Source organism: Panthera tigris, chromosome C2, assembly GCF_018350195.1.
Source record: "Panthera tigris isolate Pti1 chromosome C2, P.tigris_Pti1_mat1.1, whole genome shotgun sequence".
Taxonomy (NCBI): Eukaryota; Metazoa; Chordata; class Mammalia; order Carnivora; family Felidae; genus Panthera; species Panthera tigris.
Genome location: NC_056668.1, coordinates 154,683,434 through 154,703,252, shown reverse-complemented (window position 1 = coordinate 154,703,252; position 19,819 = coordinate 154,683,434). Strand labels below are relative to the sequence as shown.

Sequence of the window (19,819 nt, the reverse complement as noted above, 5' to 3'; positions counted from 1 at the left end):
TTTTTCTAATTTACATCTAAGTTAGCATACAGTGCAATAATGAATTCAGGAGTAGATTCCTTAATGTCCCTTACCCATTTGGCCCATTCCCTCCCACAACCCCTCTAGTAACCCTCTGTTCTCCATATTTAAGAGTCTTATGTTTTTGTCCCCCTCCCTGTTTTTCTACTATTTTTGCTTCCCTTCCCTTATGTTCATCTGTTTTGTATCTTCAAATCCTCATATGAGTGAAGTCATATGATATTTGTCTTTCTCTGACTACTTTCACTTAGCATAATACCCCCTAGTTCCATCCACATAGTTGCGAATGGCAAGATTTCATTCTTTTTGATTGCCGAGTAATACTCCATTGTATGTATATGTGTGTGTGTATGTGTGTGTATATATACACACACACACATATATGTGTATATGTACATGTATATACATGTATACACACACACACACATACATACACCACATCTTTCTTTCACCATTTATCCATCGATGGACATTTGGGCTCTTTCCATACTTTGGCTATTGTCGATAGTGATACTATAAACATTGGGGTGCATGTGCCCCTTCGAAACAGCACACCTGTATCCCTTGGATAAATACCTAGTAGTGCAATTGCTGGGTCGTAGGGTATTTTTATTTTAAAATTTTTGAGGAACCTCCATACTGTTTTCCAGAGTGACTGCCCCGGTTTGCATTCCCACCAGCAGTGCAAAAGAGATCCTCTTTCTCCACATCCTCACCAACATCTGCTGTTGCCTGAGTTATTGTTAGTCATTCTGACAGGTGTGAGGTGATATTTCATTGTGGTTTTGATTTGTATTTTCTTGATGAGTGATGTTGAGCATTTTTTCATGTGTTGGTTCGCCATCTGGATGTCTTCTTTGGAGAAGTGTCTATTCATGTCTTTTGCCCATTTCTTCACTGGATTATTTGTTTTTTGGATGTTGCATTTGATAAGTTCTTTATAGATTTTGGATACTAACCCTTTATCTGATATGTCATTTGCAAATATCTTCTCCCATTCTGTCGGTTGCTTTTAGTTTTGCTGATTGTTTCCTTCACTGTGCAGAAGCTTTTTATTTTGATGAGGTCCCAGTAGTTCATTTTTGCTTTTGTTTCCCTTGCCTCCAGAGACGTGTTGAGTAAGAAGTTGCTGAGGCCAAGATCAAAGAGGTTTTTGCCTCCTTTCTCCTTGAGGATTTTGATGGCTTCCTGTCTTACATTGAGGTCTTTCATCCATTCTGAGTTTATTTTTGTGTATGGTGTAAGAAAGTGGTCCAGGTTCATTCTTCTGCATGTTGCTGTCCAGTGTTCCCAGCACCACTTGCCGAAGGGACTGTCTTTATTCCATGGGATATTCTTTCCTGCTTTGTCAAAGATTAGTTGGCCATACGTTTGTGGGTCCATTTCTGGGTTCTCTGTTCTGTTCCATAGATCTGAGTGTCTGTTCTTGTGCCAGTACCATCCTGTCTTGATGATTACAACTTTGTAGTATAGCTTGAAGTCTGGGATTGTGATGCCTCCTGCTTTGGTTTTCATTTTCAAGATTGCTTTGGCTATTTGGGGTCTTTTCTGGTTCCATACAAATTTTAGGGTTATTTGTTCTAGCTCTGTGAAAAATGCTGGTGTTCCTTTGGTAGGGATTGCATTGAATATGTAGATTGCTTTGGGTAGTATCGACATTTTAACAATATTTGTTCTTCATATCCAGGAGTGTGGAATCTTTTTCCATTTCTTTGTCTTCTTCAATTTCTTTCATAAGCTTTCTATAGTTTTCAGTGTATAGATATTTCACCTCTTTGGTTAGATTTATTCCTAGGTATTTTATGGTTTTTTTGTGCAACTGTAGATGGGATCAATTCCTTGATTACTCTTTCTGTCACTTCATTGTTGGTGTATAGGAATGCAACCGATTTCTGTACATTGATTTTATATCCTGGAACTTTGCAGAATTCATGAATCAGTTTTAGCAGTTTTTTGGTGGAATCTTTTGGGTTTTCCATATAGAGTATCATGTCATCTGAAAAGAGTGAAAATTTGACCTCCTCCTGGCCGATTTGGATGCCTTTTATTTCTTTGTGTTGTCTGATTGCAGAGGCTAAGACTTCGAATATTATGTTGAATAACAGTGGCGAGAGTGGACATCCCTGTCTTGTTCCTGACCTTAGGGGGGAAGCTCTCAGTTTTTCCCCATTGAGGATGATAATTAGCATTGGGTCGTTCATATATGGCTTTTATGATCTCGAGGTATGATCCTTCTATCCCTACTTTCTTGAGAGTTTTTATCAAGAAATGTTGTTGTATTTTGTCAAATGCTTTCTCTGCATCTATTGAGAGGATCATATGGTTCTTGTCCTTTCTTTATTGATGTGATGAATCACATTAATTGTTTTGCGGATATTGAACCAGCCCTGCATCCCAGATATAAATCCCACTTGGTCGTGGTGAATAATTTTTTTAATGTATTGTTGGATCTGGTTGGCTAATATCTTGTTGAGGACTTTTGCATCCATGTTCATCAGGGAAATTGGTCTATAGTTCTCCTTTTTAGTGAGGTCTTTGTCTGGTTTTGGAATCAAGGTAATGCTAGCTTCATAGAAAGAGTTTGGAAGTCTTCCTTCCATTTCTATTTTTTGGAACAGTTTCAAGAGAATAGGTGTTAACTCTTCTTAAATGTTTGGTAGAATTCCCCTGGAAAGCCATCTGGCTTTGGACTCTAGTTTTTTTTGGGAGATTTTTGATTACTAATTTGATTTCTTTACTGGTTATGGGTCTGTTCAAATTTTCTATTTCTTCCTGTTTCAGTTTTGGCAGTGTATATATTTCTAGGAATTTGTCCATTTCTTCCAGATTGCCCATTTTATTGGTGTATAATCACTCGTAATAGTCTCTTATTATTGTTTGTATTTCTGCTGTGTTGGTTGGGATCTCTCCTCTTTCATTCTTGATTTTATTTATTTGGGTCTTTTCCTTTTCTTTTTGATCAAACTGGCTAGAGGTTTATCAATTTTGTTAATTCTTTCAAAGAACCAGCTTCTGGTTTCATTGGTCTGTTCTACTTTTTTTTTTTTTTTTTGGTTTTGATAACATTGATTTCTGCTCTAATCTTTATTATTTCCTGTCTTCTGCTGGTTTTGGGTTTTATTTGCTGTTCTTTTTCCAGCTCTTTAAGGTGTAAGGTTACGTTGTGTATCTGAGACCTTTCTTCCTTCTTTAGGAAGGCCTGGATTGCTATATACTTCCCTCTTATGACTGCCTTTGCTGCTTCCCAGAGCTTTTGGGCTGTGGTGTTGTCATTTTCATTGGCTTCCATGTACTTTTTAATTTTCTCTTTAACTTCTTGGTTAACCCATTCATTATTTAGTAGGATGTTCTTTATTCTCCAAGTATTTGCTATCTTTCCAAATTTTTTCTTGTGGTTGATTTGGAGTTACATAGCATTGCGGTCTGAAAATATGCACGATATGATCTCAGTCTTCTTGTACTTGTTAAGGGCTGATTTGTGTCCCAGTATGTGATCTATTCTGGGGAACATTCCATGTGCACTGAAGATGAATGTGTATTCCACTGCTTTAGGATGAAATGTTCTGAATATATCTGTTAAGTCCACCTGGTCCAGTGTGTCATTCAAAGCCATTGTTTCCTTGTCGATCTTCTGTTTAGATAATCTCTCCATTGCTGTAAGTGGGTGTTGAAGTCCCCTACTATTATGATATTCTTGTCAATGAGTTTCTTTATGTTTGTGATTAATTGATTTACATAGTTGGGTGCAACCACATTTGGAGCATAAAATGTTCACAATTGTTAGGTCTTCTTGGTGGATAGACCCCTTAATTGTGATATAGTGCCCTTCTTCATCTCTTGTTACAGTCTTTATTTTAAAGTCTAGATTGTCTGATATAAGTATGGCTACTCCCTCCGGCTTTCTTATGTCAACCATTAGCATGATAGATGGTTCTTCATCCCCTTACTTTCAATCTGAAGGTGTCTTTAGGTCTAAGGTGGGTCTCTTGTAAACAGCATATAGATGGATCTTGTTTTCTAATCCATTCTGTTACCCTATGTCTTTTGATTGGAACATTTAGTCCATTGACGTTTGAGTGAGTACTGAAAGATAGGAGTTTATTGTCATTACGTTTCTTGTAGAGTTGGAGTTTCTGGTGGTGTTCTCTAGTCCTTTCTAGTCTTTGTTGCCTGTGGACTTTTGGTTGTTGTTGTTTTTCATCTTTTCTCCCCTCAGAGAGTCCCCCTTAAAATTTCTTGCAGGGCTGGTTTAGTGGTCACAAACTCCTTTAATTTTTGTTTGGGAAACTTTTAATATCTCCTTCCATTTTGAATGAGAGCCTGGCTGCATATTTTTCCAATTCAGCACATTGACTATATCCTGCCATTCCTTTCTGGCCTGCCAAGTTTCTGTGGATACGTCTGTTGCAAACCGGATCTGTCTTCCCTTGTAGGTTAATGACTTTTTTTCCCTTGCTGCTTTCAGGATTCTTTCCTTGCCTGAGTATTTTGTGAAGATGACTACGATATGCCTTGCTGATCGTCTGTTCTTGTTGAATCTTGTGGGAGTCCTCTGTGCTTCCTGGATTCTGATGTCTGTGTCTTTCCCCAGGTTAGGAACGTTTTCTGCTATGATTTGCTCACATAACCCTTCTACTACTTTTTCTCTCTCTTCATCTCCTGGGGCCTCTATGATTCTAATGTTGTTCTTTTTTAATGAGTCACTGATTTCTCTAATTTTTAAATTGTGCTCTTTTGCCTTAGTTTGCCTCTTTTTTTCTGCTTCATTATTCTCCATAAGTTTGTCCCCTATATTGCTGATTCACTGTTCTGCCTCATCAATCCTTGCCACCGTGGCATCCATTCGAGATTGTGGCTCAGTTATAGCATTTTTTATTTAATCCTGACTAGTTTTTAACTTCTTTTATCTCTGCAGAGAGGGATTCTAATCTATTTTCAACCACAGCTAGTATTCTTATTATTGTGATTCTAAATTGTGGTTCAGACATCTTGCTTGTATCTGTGTTGGTTAAGTCCCTGGCTGTTGTTTCTTCCTGCTCTTTCTTTTGGGGTAAATTCCTTCATTTCATCATTTTGAAGGGAGAAAAGGAATTGATAAGGTAAAAAAATTAAAATTAAAAAATTAAAACCAACACACACACACAAAAATGAAATAAATGATGCTAGATTCTAGGTGTGTTTTGGTCTGGTTATTGAAAGGAGCTTGATAGATTAGAGAAAAAAGGGGGAAAACAGATAACATTTGAAAATTTGAGAAAATGAATACAATGAAATAGAATAAAACCACATGATGGGGGTAAAATGGAATTTGAAAAAGTTACAAAAAAGTAAAAAATATAGTAGAAAAAATAAAGATAAATATTTTTAATAAAAATGGAAAATAAAAATAAAAGTTTTCTCTTTCTGTATTCAAGAAAAAGAAAAGAAAGGAAAAAGAAAACAAATTGAATAGATGGATCAGTGAATAGACTGAAATACGATTGAGATTACATTGTTTTCCTCTAGAAGTCAAACTACGAAGCGCTTTATAGTCCGCGCACCAAGCCGGTGGAGAGACTTGTGTTCCTGAAGCGCCAAGTTGGCCCTGTTGGGGGGGCTTAGTGTAACAGCTCCGTTCTCCACTAGATGGCGCTGCTTCATTTACTCCGGTGGGTTGTTGTGGCGCTTGTAGGTGTGCGCGCATGCGCGGGAGCGGTGAAAATGGTGTCGCCCAGCTACTCAAGCCTCTAGCAGGGGAACTCTGTGCTCTTTGCGACCTGCAATCGCGCACGCGTCATTTGTCTCCGGCTTCCGTCCACTCCGCACTTTTATACTGTCCGTGACCAAGCCGTTTGATCTCAGACGCGGCTGTGTCTCCCGACCCCTCACTTCTGAGGGATTGCGGCTTTGTCCCTCCCAGATCCTCTGCGGGAGGGTCTCGCCGAGCAATGGCCGGTGCCTGCCGCACCCAGGAATCGTCGCGGGACCGGGCTGGCGCCGCCCCAGAAAAAGTCGATGCGATCGCGTAGCAGCAGCGCCTCAGGGATTCTGGAAAATCACAACACATGTGGCGCCAGGCTTCACCCCCAGCGGCCTTGTTCCAGCACCAGCGGGTGCGGTTGTTCTCTGGGGTCCGCCGACACCTTTGCCTGTGGCCGGGAGGGCAGACATCCTCTACCAGGTGTCCTCCCGGCAGGGGAACCGCCTCTCCCACGGGGCCGAAGACCCCCGGACTCGACTCTGCTCCTGGGGACTCGCCCTTCCCACCAGAGCACCGCCAGGTATCGAGCCGCGGAGTTTCAGACTGTGCGATCCCCTGTTTTTAGAGTCTGAGTGGAACTTAAACCCTCTCCTGTCTCCTTTCTCCCTTTTAAGTTCAGTCCCTGCAGCTGTTTCCACTTTTCCACCTTCTCTCCAGCTGCTTTTGGGGAGGGGTGCTTTCCCCTTACTCTCCACCGCCCCCCCCGCCCCCATCTCCACCCCCCCATCTCCACCCCCCCCCCCAAACGGCTCCCTGCCCTCTGGGGCTTCCCTCTCCCCCATTTCACCTCTCCGTGCCGCATATCTGCTGAGTTCTGTGGTTCAGGTTGTGCAGATTGTTGTGTTAATCCTCAGATCAGTTTTCTGGGCGTGCAGGATGGTTTAGGGTTGGTCTGGCTGTATTTCATGGACACGAGAGGTAAAAAAAAATAAATCTTCCTGCTCTTCTGCCTTCTTGGCTCCCCCTTACACAGGCCATTTTGAACAGGGTGGGAAAGACCGTCAAGACTGTTCAACCCCAGAGTAAGTCAAATATGGCCTTCTAGGTAAACAACAATATTGAATACTTGAATCAGCCAGGTGTGAGTGTGAATTCTGGCCGCCACTGGTCGAAAGCAAGTTCTTGAAATCTCTGGGACGGTTTCTTTATCTACGAGACCAAAGGAATGAGCCCCGTTTTGTAGAGCTGGCAACCGTGTGGGGCAGTGAGGTGTCGACAGATGCTGGTTCCTTCCTTCCTCAGAATTCCTTGCTTCTCAGAAGCAAACCTTCCAAGTCGGGTGAAAACATGAGGAGCCGTTTGCCAGAACACCAACGGCGGACAGACCATGAACCCACAGAGTTTCTTTCAGGGGATGCTTTCTGTACCCCGATCTACCTGACACCTAGCTTTCTCTTTGCTTTTCCCTTTCCTGGCCATCTCGGTCCGTTACGTCACCTCCATAGAAGGTGAGCGGAGGAATGATGGGAGACCAATCGATAAATCAGCGTTGCTCTATTTTAGCCACCCTGCGGGAGGGTTTGGCGGATAGGAGTTGTGTACGTTTGCTTGAACTTTTTAAACTCTGTGGGTTTCCTCCTGGGAATGCTGCCCTCCCTCACCTCCATCGAGAGCTCTGGGAGCTTCCCTGACATCCGTTGACAGCCGTATCCCCACAAACCGGGGGACGGAGTTGGCCCCACTGGCTAGGTGGGAGGTCTGATGTGGGGAGGGTTTGGCATCCCAGCCACGTACACACCTTCCCACGCACAGCCGGTGGCGTCTCCTAGGCCTCTCTGGGGGTCGGGCCTGTGGCTTCCTGCCTCTCACCCCTCACTCAGCCCTGCTTGTGCCCAGGTAGGGCCCAGGGCGGGTTTGGGCTCAGATGAACGAGAACAGCCGGGGAGTGGGTTCTGTGGCACGTGCCTCCTGCCCTCGCCGGGGGCGCCCCACTCTTTGCTCTATGCCCCAACCATCCTGGCCGCTCGTGGATGCTGAGCGGTCACACCCGCCTGGCCCCACACTCCTCCGACCCCTGCCTCCTGCAGGGATCTAGCTCATTCTTCACAGCTCTTCTGGGAATTAACCGCCCCTAGGATGGTTGTGCTTCCTCCTTCCCGGCCCCCTCTATGCAAGGCAGCTCGCTCTGGGGCTCCTTGGTGCAGACCTTGCCTTCTCGGTTTCCGTCACCCTGCATTATGAAAGCGTGTTGACTTCTTCGAAGGAGAGGCCGTGACACGTCAACCCTAGCTCTTCTCTGTGTTCTGCACCTGACCCTTCCTTACTCTCCTCCTTGCCCTGGGTGCCCCCGGGCGGTCCTCCTCATCCCTAGGACGGGTTGTTGTAGCGGCCTGTTACCTACTCTCCAAACCGGTCACCAGGGTGTCCTCCGAGAATGCACGTGTGACTGCCGTTCCTCTCAGAGGCCTTAGTGGGTTCCCTCGTGCCCACGGGGACTGCACCAGTCTGAGTCAGGGGTTTACTGGAGAGATGGAGGGGCTGTGGATGCGACATGGGGAAGGGCAGGCAGCTGATACGGGGTGTGCCAGTGAGCAGACGACCACCGTGGAGGATGGGAGCCCGATCCCGCAGGGGCCCCGAGACGCCGAGAACGGGCCTCAGAATTGCCACGAACGGGGTGACGAACCCAGCTCTTCTCCAAGGCTCCCACTGGTCCTTGGCTGAGTTTGCTCCCGGGAGTGTTAATTATCTGACACCGTGGTCTGCCCTGCATAGGGGCCAGCGGGCTGCATCGGCCAGAGGCTGCCCCCAGGCAGAGTGCAGGCGCGTGCAAGAAGCAGCTGTCTGTGGAGCACCGAGCGCCGAGGGCAGCGGGAGGGGCGCTGGCGGGATCCCCACAGCCCGGCTCGTGAGGCCTCGCGCGAGGCAGCCACCTCCCACCTCTTACTCTTGTACCAGTTCTTGGGCTCCAGTAGCCCCCGTACTGCGTGGGGGGCCCTGCACACCCTGGCCCGGTCGTTTGCTTGTGTGTTGGTTGGTTGCCCCCATGCTCTTGCTTGCGATATGCCATCTGTCTTGGATGCCCTTTTCTCATTTCTCCATCTGGTTAACGTCTACACATGTTTCAAACTTCAGCCTGACCTCCTCCAGGAAGCCTTTCTTGACTAACCCCTTCCCCAGCCCGACTCAGATGCCCCTTTGCAACATCTTTCGCCGAGCTGTTTCCCTCCCCAGACCGTGGGATCCGTGGCACATACTCCCCATGTGATCATCTTCAAGTCCCTAGTAATGAGTGAGCGTGTGGCCTGGCACATGGTAAATGTGTGTTGCACTGAATTATGCATCTGTGTTTCATTGTGACTTGGGACTCTAGACTCGGGTCCTGACTTGAACACGTCTTTGCCCCACTCTCTTCTCATTGGCAGAGGGAGCAAGGAAATAAAACTGAGACCCCTACCCCCCCATCCCCTGCCCCTCTACCAGGGGGAAAAGGCACTTCGTTCTGCCATCCAGAGAGACTGGAGCTGAAAGTGGTGACCACAGGGAAGCGGAGAAGCCGGAGGACGTAGAAGGCACTAGGGAAACGCACACGCGTGTGCACGCACGCACAGACACACACGCACTTGTGCATGCACGTGCAGAGAAATGTGGACAGACAGGTCCACACGCAGATAGAGAAAAGATAGAGGAAGAATAACAGACAGACTGAGAGGGACTGGACCCACAAAGGGAAAAGGGGGTTGAGGGAAGCAGGAATGCACGACAAGGAAAAAGAAGAGAGAGAGAAAAGAATGGAAGGCGGGAGACGGGAAAGCGGAAAGTAAGGCTCTGGAATGTGCTAACGGGAAAGCAGGTGAATAAGAAGCCCTGGAAGGCGGGAGCCTGCGTGGTCCAGTTGTTGAGCGGCTGAGCGTGGTGGGGACTCAGGACACGATCTCCTGGTTGGTGAGTCTGAGCCCCACATCAGCAGGGCAGAGCCCGCTTTGGCTCTCTGGCTCCCTCTCTCTCTGACCCTCCTCCGCGGTCGTTGTTGCACCATGGCACCTGCTCTTGGTGGCCGGCCGTGTGTAGCGTTTGCGGGACCATCTCTAAACCTTCTTTCAGAGACTCAAATGCACTGGAGCAGAGCAGACCCACCCATGCAGCGGCTCCCGCGTGCATGCCTTTGGCCTTGTGCTGTTGCGCTGTGGTGGCTCATGAAAGAATAATGATCCACATCCATTTTTAAAGCTGCCCAGTGCTCTTCACAGCCCAGCTGTCTAAACGTTTGCAAAGCTGGCAACGTGGCCCCGCGGGAGGAGGCCCCGAGACTCGCCCCAGGGTCGGCTTGGCTGCCGTGGCTGCCGGCACCCCGGCTGGCTCCTGGGTGCCGTCACCGTGCCGGGGAGGGGACAGAAATGGCTCTGCCCGCCTCTTGGGTCACAGGGCAGGAGCCAAGAGAATAGGGCCCTGCAGGAATTCTCTTCCTCCCGCGCGCCCAGGTGGACTTTGGAGCTTGGGAAGAATTCTGGTCTTAGAGGCAAGTCCTTCGACGAAATCTGTTACCACAGACATTCTCTTCCCCACCTTTGCTCGACAGCCGCTGTGCCAGGTACTAAGCCACCAACTCCCAGCTCTGAACCCGGTATGCCGCGCTCGGCGGGGCCATGCTGGGCGTTGGAACCCCGGATCTGCCTTGCCCGCTGGCTCCCTGCCAGGATTTGCCAGCAGGGGGCGCAAGAGGGAGGAAGGGTCTGCTCGCTGCCGTTTCCCTGCCGATGGGCAGGGGGCAGCACCCCAGCAATGCCTCCCCCCGCCGGCAGCGCCCTCTCGGGCCGCGGCAGCAGCCGAATGCCCAGCGTGGCTGTGTCAGTGCTCAGGGCCAGCCTCGCTGCTCCCCTCGGAGACACCAGCGCCGGCCAGGGGACGTCCCCTCCCCCGGAAGCCTGGGCCCCGTCTCTGCGGGGGCCCTCCCCCCAACTTCGGCATCCTAACGGTCCCAGCATTCCTCCAGCGTTGCCCCAACCCCGGGGGTTTCACCTCGCCCTGGTGTTCGGGGTACCCAAAACGCGATTGCCCGGCTCCCTGAGCAGCCCCGGGCCGATCGGGCAGGTGCGTCACCTGCTCCCTGCCCTCCCTCCCTAACCTCGGTTATCTCATTACCAATATTCTAGGAAGGTAACAGCCCTTTCGGTTCCCGAAACACGCAGACCACCCCTTCTCGCCCGTCCCCACGGCGGCTCTGTGCGGCCTGTACTAGCCGTGCCTCGGCATCCAGAGAGGCAGAGGGACTTGCCCGCGGTCCTAGTGAGTCACACACGGCTGGTTTCAAGTTCACGTTTGTCGCCCCGGTTCTTCCTCTTTCCCCTGCGGCCTGTCTTGAGTTGAATGCACCTGCCGGCCAGCTGTAGTTACCTACCGTTTTCCTGTTGGCCTTGCCACCATGCCTGCCCTGCCCTTGGCCCCTGGGCTTTGAACTTTGTCTATGGCTGTCTGGATCCTTCACCTTCTGCGGGGCATCTCCTTAACGCTGGTGTCCCTCCCCCTTCCCGTGAGTTTGCATTGAAACTAAAAGCTTTCTAGAACCTTGGACTTAGACCTGGTTCACTTAAAAGGCACTTCCCAGAACACTCAATTTTATTCATACCATAAAACGATCCATGTTAAATAGCTGGGTCACTGCATATTCGCAGACATCTCAGTTCTGAACTGCTTTATTTGGATGGCTACTGAAGTATATTCCCAGAAAAGATGCTGCTGGGTGGCACGGGAGAGGCTTGCCCGGGTTGGGTACTTCCAGGGCAGCTCCAGGCATCTTTCTGTCTTAGTGTCACCCCCCCACGCCACCTGTGTGCTGCCACCGAGAACAGAAACATGCCCGGGGGAGTGCCCGCTCTCGGACTGCTTCCAGCGTAATTAATGAAAGCAGAGCTTTGCTTAAAGATCCTGCAGCAACAGGAAGTACCAGGCTGCAGCTATGTCGGAGGGGAAGGAGCACTGTATCCGGAGTTAGGGGACTGGTAGGAGTGAGAAACGTGAGCAAATACCAACCTGTGTGATCCTGAGTTTGCTTAACTTTAAAATGGGGATACTAATAATACTGTCCTAGACTGGGGAGTGGTTTTGAAAATATTAGGATCCATGCATGGCCAAATTCTCCCTTCCCTATCATCCCTCATATCCATCAGGGTATCCCTCTTACCGTCTTAAGGAAAGTATACCCAAAGTAATGCAATGGGAATCAGTGTAGAGCTTTATCGATTTCTCAGCAGGTACCTCAAACCCTCAGTGTGGTTGCATTGATTTTATATTGCTTCGTGGCCTAATACAGCACCCGTTTATTATCTCACGGTGTCTATGGGTCAGGATTTGGGGCATGGTTTACCTGGGTCCCCTGTTTCACGGTCTTTCGTGAGGCTGCGATCAAAGGGCTGCAATTCCCATCTGGAGGTTTGGCTGGCAAGGGTCTGCGTGGCTCATTCACGTGGCCGATGGCAGAATTCAGCTACTCACATGAGGTTACACCGAGAGCCTCAGCTCCTTGCCGGCTGTTGGCCCGAGGTCACCCTTAGTTCCTCGTCACGGGGACCCCTGCAATAGGGCAGCTTACGTCATCAAAGCCAGCAAAGGGCAGAGTCCGTTAGCAAGATGATGTAACACTTTTATGCAGCCTCATCAGGGGCATCTTCTCACCTCTGCCATGTGCTGCTGGCTGGAACCAAGTCACCACTGGGGCAACCGTCCTCACTGGGAGGGGATCACATCGGAGTGCAAACGCCAAGTGGTGGAGATCACCGGGGGCCTCTCAGAAGCTGCTTACCGCAATAGGGCTCTTGGATGCAAGCTGGATAAAGAATATGACTGGGACTTGGGTCTACAGTGGGGACTCCCACATCTCTCTCCCTTACCCACTCTATAAAATCTAAATCTTGGGATCCATTCGCCGAGGTGTACCCGGAGAGGGGGGTGTGAGCCTTCAAGTGGTCTGCTTATCCATCACTGGCTTATTTGGTGGAAGGAAAAGGTGGATGGGGCAGACTTACTCCAGGGGCCAGGCCTAAGGCAGGAGGAAAGGATTGAGCCTGGGATCCCACACTGGCAACATGGCGACACGCTGAATGAATGATGTGGCCTCTGATCGGTTAGGTCAGCAACTCCCTTACACGGTAGGGTTCCCTGCAGTGGAAGAGTGGCCGGTGGCTGTGAAGGCTAAGTGGCAGCGTTATGCGACTGGACCAGGTGTGTTAAACGGTATTTTAACGTTGAATTTTTGAAGAAGTCTTACATAGCTTTGCGCAGTGACAGTATCGTAGCCAACGAGGTTTATCCGAGGCGCAGTTGTTGCTAATTGAACACTTTTCCCAATACCCCCGTGACGACTTGAAATAAATGAGTCTTACACACGTATAAAATAAGCTCCAGGATAAGAGGTCACTGTGGCAAGAGGGTCCAGGAAAGATCTCGTGGAGGAAATTAAATGTAAGATGCTGATAAGCAAAGGGAGGCCAGGTGAGGGAAAGGGTACAGAGGTGGGAAGCCCTGATTCGTTCATTCAGCAATCATGATTGAGAACTGACTCTACACCAGCTCTTAAACTGAAAATATGGAACTAAAAGTAACAGTGTGGACAAATGGAAGAGGCAGATGGGAAGAGGCACACAGAGCTTGACCATATACTGACCCAAGAAATAATTAAGATAGCTACAGAGCTTAAAAGGAGCTTAAAGGCGGAGAGGGGTTAATCCCACTGGACAGAGGAGAGAGGGAGCAAAGGGGTAAACAACAACACAGAGAAAACCACACGAGTGAGATCCAAGATGTATCTTGCAGGCTGAACAAAGCAGATTATGGAGGCAGTGGGTGAGTCTGGTTGGAGGGGAAAGTTTTGTGCAAGGAAGAAGTGGGGGCTGTACATGCTCTGCCCAGTAACAGTGATGATCAGGGATCTTGTTGCATCTTCCTTCCCTTAGCTGCTGTATCAGTTAGCTGTTGCTGTGTAACAAACCACCCCCAAATGAAGTGGCTTAAAACACCACCTTTCCTCCCTTCCCTTCCCTTCCTTTCCCTTCCCTTCCCTTCCCTTCCCTTCCCTTCCCTTCCCTTCCCTTCCCTTCCCTTCCCTTCCCTTCCCTTCCCTTCCCTTCCCTTCCCCTCCCCTTCCCCTTCCCCTTCCCCTTCCTCCTTTCCTTTCCTTTCCTTTCCTTTCCTTTCCTTTCCTTTCCTTTCCTTTCCTTTCCTTTCCTTTCCCTTCCCTTCCCTTCCCTTCCCTTCCCTTCCCTTCCCTTCCCTTCCCTTCCCTTCCCTTCCCCTCCCCTCCCCTTCCCCTCCCCTTCCCCTTCCCCTTCCCCTTCCTCCTTTCCTTCCCTTCCCTTCCCTTCCCTTCCCTTCCCTTCCCTTCCCTTCCCTTCCCTTCCCTTCCCCTCCCCTTCCCCTCCCCTTCCCCTTCCCCTTCCCCTTCCCCTTCCCCTTCCTCCTTTCCTTTCCTTTCCTTTCCTTTCCTTTCCTTCCCTTCCCTTCCCTTCCCTTCCCTTCCCTTCCCTTTCCCTTCCCCTTCCCCTTCCCCTTCCCCTTCCTCCTTCCCTTCCCTTCCCTTCCCTTCCCTTCCCTTCCCTTCCCTCCCCTTCCCCTTCCCCTTCCCCTTCCCCTTCCCCTTCCCCTTCCCCTTCCTCCTTTCCTTTCCTTCCCTTCCCTTCCCTTCCCTTCCCCTTCCCCTTCCCCTTCCCCTTCCCCTTCCCCTTCCCCTTCCTCTTTCTTTCTTTCTTTCTTTCTTTCTTTCTTTCTTTCTTTCTTTCTTTCTTTCTTTCTTTCTCAGCTTTATTGAGCTATAATTGATACATCAAAAAACTACACATATTGAATGATATGATTCGATGAGTTCCAGCATAAATACACCCGAGATACCATCACTACCACAATCAAGGTGATAAATATATCCAAAAGTTCAGTTTCCTTGTATCTCTTTGCTTTTTGTTGTTGTGGAAACACTTAACATGGGTCTACCATGCTAACGAGTTTTTAAGTGCACGACACCATATTGTTAATCGTAGGCCCTTTGTTGTATGGCAAGTCTCTAATTCATTTATCTTGCCCAACTGTAACTTTATACCCATTGAACAAGTCCCCATATCCCCCTTCCCCCATCCTCTGGCAACCACCATTCTATTTAACAATTCTTATGATTTTGTGGCCTGGCTGAGCTCAGCTGGGAGGTTTTCCTGCTCTACATGATGTTGGCGGGGGCCACTCCTATGTCTGCATTCAGCTGGGAGTTTGGCTGGGGCTAGGATGTCCAAAATAGCTTCCCTGACATGTTTCTTGCCTCGGTTCAGGTGTCTAGAATGACTGGCTGGGACTCCATCTCCAGATGGGCCCTTATCATATTTCTTCCTGGCTGCTGGGTTCTACAAGAATAAAAGTGGGAACTGTCAGGTCTCCTAGGGCCTTGACATTCGAATTTGTACAACATCGTGTTTGCCACATTCTATTAGTCGAGACAAGTCCCGGGGCCAGATGTAAGGGTAAGGGAAATCGATTCCTTGCAGGGAGGAGTGGCACATGTATACTGGGGTGTCATCACTGCAGATGCGCTATGCCAGCTGCACCCTTGTCCTCATACTCGATGTAAGAAACGAGGTTCAGTTGAACCTTGTGGTAATTGCGATCATTCACGCAAACGGAAGGGATCCCCTGGAGGGTTGGAAAGCTCTTAGGGGCTTATGTTCCCCCTGAAACCATGATGTTTTTGCCAGAGAATCTGCCAGTCCCAGCTCAAAGACGAAGGAGTAAGAGACAGCACATTTTAATTCTCTCTCAAAAGCAAGCCAGACACAGGATGCCATCAGGATTTGAAAACATTTCTTTAAATCTGATGCCCTCACATCCAAAGGCAGGTCATGAATTTTGCTTCATCAGTAAAGCTTCAATCTCCTTGATGAGCATGTGCAACAGAAACTGAACACAAAAGGCATAAAATTACCACGGTGATGGCAATTGTGGCGAATCTGCATCTTAGTTCACAGTAACACAAACAACACTCCGGTGGGCTAAGGTGCTGGGATACGGAGAGTATTATTCTGTTTAAAAGGTTGTGAAAATCACAGTCTGCATACATTTGCACGCTCTGATTAAAGCCACATGAGAAATATAGAAAATCAAACATTACTTAATGGTGAATGGGACAAGGACAGCCTCATTTCCCCCAAAGCTATTTGGGACTCTGGTTTAGTAATATGGCGTGAGGGACTGCAATGTGGTTGGTATCCTCTGTAATCAAGAAATGTTGGGGAAACAAGGTATCGATTTGTAGGGTCCTCTTATCTCCCTCTCAGCAGCTTTTTATACGTTGGCATCTTCTTTCCCAGATGCCCAGAGCTCCTCAGGAACCGGTGCTGTGGGAGGCACCACGGGGAAGACAAAGTCAGGAGAAATACGCGGCTGAACTTTACTGTCATACCCAGGAGGCCTCAACACCTGCCAACTTTGGGCAGTTTAGCTCCGTGAGACTTCGTTTCCTTATGTATAAACTGGGAAATGTATGCATCTTGAAGAAAAGCAGCCCGAACATAATGGTTGTTTAATGTCCATGTTAGAAAAGACCAGTGCGCATGAGATACTGGCCGTCAGGGAGGCTCCAGCGATGCACTAAAATGTGGTTTGGATTCTAGGTTCTGGAAAAATTCGGAAAAGGAGGTCAGGTTTCCTGAGTAAGGAGAGGCTTGGGCTGGCATGGTTGGGGCAGGCTGAGAGGCTGTTCTTGGGAGGCATCTAATGGGGGAACGTGTGGAGGCAGAAATAGGCATGTTGGTGGACAGTGGGGAGACTTATAATGATGTGCAGGAAAGCAACGGTGACCCGTGATGGGGTCACATCATGGAAGGCAGTGAAACCTAGGCACAGGAGTGTCCTTAGCAAGGAGGCTTCAGCTCTGAATGCCTTTAGGCAACTGCACGTATTCCCAATTATTTTAAGTTTGTGTGACGTACTCCCTACTTCCCAGCCAAACCCACTTCAGTTTCCGTTTTTCTCTCTTTTTCCAAATCACACTGTCCTCTTCCTTCTGTAATCTGCTGTTTACTTCCAAGCGCAATTAAAGGCCTGGGCCAAAAGCAAATGGAGCACATCTTGCCAACTCTACCTGCAAAACGCATTGCATTTGCTTAACTGTGACTCAGATTTGGAACGACCCAAAAAGGAAAGGGCAATAGTGTTTGGGTGGTGACAGAACCATCCATTACACTGCTGGAAGCCAAGACAGGGAGCCAGTAGAACTATTTGAGAAAAGATGAGCCGTGAAGCAAGATTAATAATAACTCTTCGTGCCTGTGTTGTGATTTAGCAGAGCTTAGAACATTCTCACAGCCGGTAACTCATGCAATTTTTAGGACAACCCATGAGGTTGTTAAAGAAAATGTTGTTGTCCTTATTTTACACATGGGAGAGGTGAAATGGAAAGAAAAAGAAGGCTTGCCCAAAGTCACACAGCAGGCAGCTGGTGGGGTAAATGGGGGCCCAGGTGGCTTGTTATGTTTTTACCCATCAAAGATACGTTCCGTGTCTACTGCTCCTGACGTTTGCTCTGATCACCCCTGCCGTGGTCCTGGCAGGGACACTGGGTCAGGGATTAAGCAGTTGGGAAATCAGTCGGAAGGCTATTTTGGTGACCCAGACACAAGGGGGGCAGGGTTCATGACTACAGATCCTCCCTCTTTTCCAGGACCCTTCTGGGCATTGTTTCGCAGTCTCCCAAGGGGCCTCCTTTCTTTTGTCCACTCCTTAGACATGGACACCTCTCCGTGTTTGGCCATGGTCTCTATCCTCTTCTCGCTCTTCGTGCTCCCATGGGTGACACCTGCCCCTCTCCACCAGGCTTTTGCCGTCATTTCTAAATTCGCATCTGTAGCCACACTCACTCCCACATCCAGATCCATTTAGGGACGGTATCTTGACTCACAAATCTCACCCTTTCTCTTTGTCTCTGGAGTCACACACTGGCCTTTGTCCCTTCCTGCTCCTGAACCCTAAATTCTCCCTCTCCTGCGAATCCTTCTTAGTAACATTGAAAATGCTCAGATGTCTCCCACTAAAAAATGAAAACAAGAAACAAGCTTCCTCAAATGATCTTCGAACCCACTTCTGTCTGCAACCACAGACCCATTTCTCCTCTCTCCTTCGTGTACGAACTTCTCTGGGGCATTTTGGGTGCTTGCTGTCTCCATTTTCCACCTCCCACCCACACTTCTCAGCCGACTAATCTGGTCCCCACCATAATAGGTCTGGCTGGGATCCCCAGGGACCTCCATCTCACTAAATCTAGTGATGCTTTCTGTGTCCGCCCAGCCACTCCACTAGGAATCTGAGAATCATCCTTGATTGTTTCATTTCCCACCACACTTAGGCACTAAAGTCCTATAGCTTCTATCTCAATATTGCACGTACGTGCACCCTTCTCTTGAACCCCACCTTCCCCATCTTAGTAAAGGAATTCTTTTGCTCAAAATACTGTAACAGCTCCGAATTTGTGCTTCTGACACCACCAACACTGCCTCCTAATTCCCTTTCGCTATTGGAGTCGTTGCTCTAAAACACTTGTACGCATATCGTTTCCTTCTCAAGGTTTCGACAGTCTCCTGTTTGGGTGAAAGATAAAAACGTAAACTCCTTTGCATTCTTTTCTTGCTGATTGTTGCTAACAGGTTCAGAGTCCTCTCTTCCTGTTTGTCCCGTCTCCTTTCTCTCTTTGTTCCCGACACAACAAAGGCCCTTCCCATAGTGCTCATGTGTGGCCGGACTTGCTTGTGCCCTTGTTTGTTGATGTTCTTCATTCTTCCTGGGATGCTCTCCTTGCCCACCTAGCAAATGTTTTCCTGTCCTGGCTCAGCAGCCCGACATCATGTCCTTCTTCTGGGAAGCCTTTCTTGCTCCCCTCCCTTAAGGCAGATTGCACACTGCTTCTCTTAGGTCCCCAGCACACATGGTCTACACTTGTTCTAAAGTAAGGACCTATTTTTGAGCTTGGATTCCCAGGAGAGGGGGCCCACTGCCTCACCTGGGGAGCTACAACGCTTAGCACGATCATGCCTGGCTGGCACTCAACCAACGGTTTTTAGACACATGGATATGTTTACATCGAGTGAGGTAATCGTTTGTCAGCCACAGGAACCCCCCCCACTTGGGCTAATTTGTGTAAACAGGATTTATGTTGAGGCTTCTGGGAAATGATACCCAAACCGTATGCAGTACAGGCAGGCTCTGCAGAATATCAGAGAGCTGTCAGGCAGTCGTTCTCTTTGTCTTTCTCTGGGGCTTCGTTCTTTCTTGTCTGCTCCTATCTGCACATCTTCTCCGTCCTCCTATACCCGCTTTCTCTGCGAGGCCCTCACTCTCTGAAGCTCCATAGCTTTGGCTGGCATCCAGCTTTGCGTCACGCGTCTGCCCTCAGCACACGCTGCAGTGCCGACACCTGACTTGTAACAGTCCCTGTGTCTCGGTTCACATTATCTAGGAAATTTATCGGTTCGTGGCCAGCCAATGGGATGGCTACCTTTGAATTGATTCCATTCACTGTCGCTAAGGGGGAAAAGTGATTTGGCCTGAAGCTGTTGGTTAGAAAGGAGTATCTGACATGGGATGTCGAAAGGGCAGGTAAATTGATAGATTACCAAAGAAGGGACAGAATCACAGTTTTGTAAATTTGCTTATCAGAACCACTGCAGCTGGGAGTGATGTGAATAGCTGAAGCCATGGACAGTCATTTCTCCAAGCTTTCAGTGTCCCAGAGACCCTTCTGTCCACCTCGGCCCTGCGTCAACTCCAGATTCTTCATCCCGTCTCCAGCCTTGGTGTCTTTCAGTCCGGCAAACCAGCCTCACACCTAGGATATCAAACGGAAGCCAACTGATCACTCAGCGAGGGTATGGCTCAGCCTTCGGGTGTTTAACACAGGCTGACTTTTATGACAGCAATTCTGGGCCAATAAAGTGCTTTGTCCTGAACTGGCATTTCTGGAGGGAGTAGCTCTAGCCCCACGCATTAGAGATTGGGCTTTAGACCCTGGCTGGGTCTTCTGTTCTCCAATTCTTCCCCAGGGCGTTGCTTTCGTGGATTTGCAGGTATCTGAGAAGTAGCGTGAAGTAGAAAGAC

The 19,819-nt window shown here is 48.5% G+C and overlaps 1 pseudogene; it reads left to right on the top strand.

Annotated features, from left to right (window-relative positions):
• The first annotated feature begins 12,967 nt into the window (after positions 1-12,967).
• On the top strand, positions 12,968-13,088 carry LOC122230921 (annotated as a pseudogene).
• The last annotated feature ends 6,731 nt before the right edge of the window (positions 13,089-19,819 follow it).